At 32.5% G+C, this 1737-nt stretch overlaps 1 non-coding gene across 1 annotated transcript; it reads left to right on the top strand.

The window, feature by feature from the left end:
• The first annotated feature begins 743 nt into the window (after window positions 1–743).
• On the top strand, window positions 744–847 carry LOC125939174 (U6 spliceosomal RNA). The gene has a single exon (XR_007462937.1). It is a non-coding gene; the product is annotated as a U6 spliceosomal RNA (small nuclear RNA).
• The last annotated feature ends 890 nt before the right edge of the window (window positions 848–1737 follow it).

Genomic DNA, 1737 nt, shown 5'->3' on the forward strand with positions numbered 1-1737 from the left:
CTAAGCAGGAAACAGGAGAAACTAACATAGAAATCAGATCCTTTATAGAATCCCTAAGGTATTTCAAACTTAAAGAAAACAGAGTATCACACACCAAGTAACAAGATACCTAAACTTCTGTGTCCTCCATAAAAAAATGTGAGTTTTTCTCACAGAGGAAATTGAACCAAAGGACTCCAGACATCATAGGACACCAAACTCAGAGGCATGGGACATGAGGTTTGAAGCTATAGTTAATGACATAATACAAATTTAGCTATTAAACTTTGGCGTCATTTTCCAAATATATTTTACGTTCTTAACAAAAGTAGGCATACATAGGTAGTTCATGGTCCCCATCCCCAAATCTTGAAAAACAACTGCCCCAGGAAAAAGGCCATCACATCATATCTGAGATATGACAATCTCCAAACGAGAAGACTGGATCCCATGTAAAGTCACAGACATGTCCTTCATGTACTCTTTCACATAGACACCGCCGTCACCTTTTCAGTGCCTTATCTTAAACAAAGAGAGCCGAAAAAGACCAAACATTTAAATAGATCTTTAGGAATAAAGAACAAACTAAAGAGACAAACCACACATGTAGAAGGAAGAAAGCTGGTGCAGGAAGCAGAGCAAAACAATATCTTGACCGTATTTAGACAGATAAGATGTATTGTTTCCATAAAACAAGAAAATAAAGCCATCTTTAAAGTTTTGAGGACAAGAAACACCTTGAAAGATTTAAAATATGGTAACTAGTGCTCGCTTCAGCAGCGCATATACTAAAACTGGAACGCTACAGAGATTAGCATGGCCCCTGTGCAAGGATGACACGCAAATTCGTGAAGCATTCCATATAAAAACAAAACAAAACAAAAAAAATAAAAAATAAATAAAATAAAATATGGTAACTAAAATTTAGAAATAAAAGTAGCAGAAGGGGAAAAAAAAAAACAGAGCAAAAAAAAAAAAAAAAAAACACATGGAAAATAAGCAAGAAAAAAAAAAACACAAAAAGACCCAAGGGGACCAAAATGGGGAACAAAAAGCAAAATAAATACATTTAGTGTATTTAATATGTAGTGACTAAAAGAAATGTATTTCATAAACTGACATATTAGTCCAAATAATTAACAGCAAGAGATGAATAAAAATATTTTTAAGATGTGAAAAGACTGTCAATTTTGTATCCTAGTATCCTATGTAGTCTTCCTTATGAATCAACTGCAGGATTCTGATTCAGAAAATTAAGCATGAAACTAAGAGAAAATAGGACATTTCTTCCAAAAAGAAATAAGCAATCAACAAGGGAGAATAGTAGAGAGGAATCCCAGACCACAACCTAGCCCCAGGCTTGTAAATCTTCCTGTTGCAGATTAGAACAGGAGACCTGTGGGCCTTGCAAGGACAGATTATCTGATAAGATTAGGCATTTGTAAAAAAGTAAGATATTTCTATGCATTTGAAAAGCTGATGCAGCAAATCAAGGAAAAAATAGTAATTGATAAAAAAAATAAGTAAATGGAAGTAAAAGAATTATTAACTCCAAGAAAACAATATGTTGTTAAGAATGAAAGATCAGTTCAGAAATGACTATTAATATCGTCACCATAGTGTTCATATAAAAGTATATATATACATATACTGATCTAGAAAGACAAAAACAGGAAGTAAAAAGCAAAAAACTTATGCTGTTTACCTTTTCATCATATAATTTAATAAAATAAAAATACATTTTACAACTTGATGTTA

The sequence above is a fragment of the Panthera uncia genome, assembly GCF_023721935.1.
Source record: "Panthera uncia isolate 11264 chromosome B2 unlocalized genomic scaffold, Puncia_PCG_1.0 HiC_scaffold_24, whole genome shotgun sequence".
Classification (NCBI taxonomy): domain Eukaryota; kingdom Metazoa; phylum Chordata; class Mammalia; order Carnivora; family Felidae; genus Panthera; species Panthera uncia.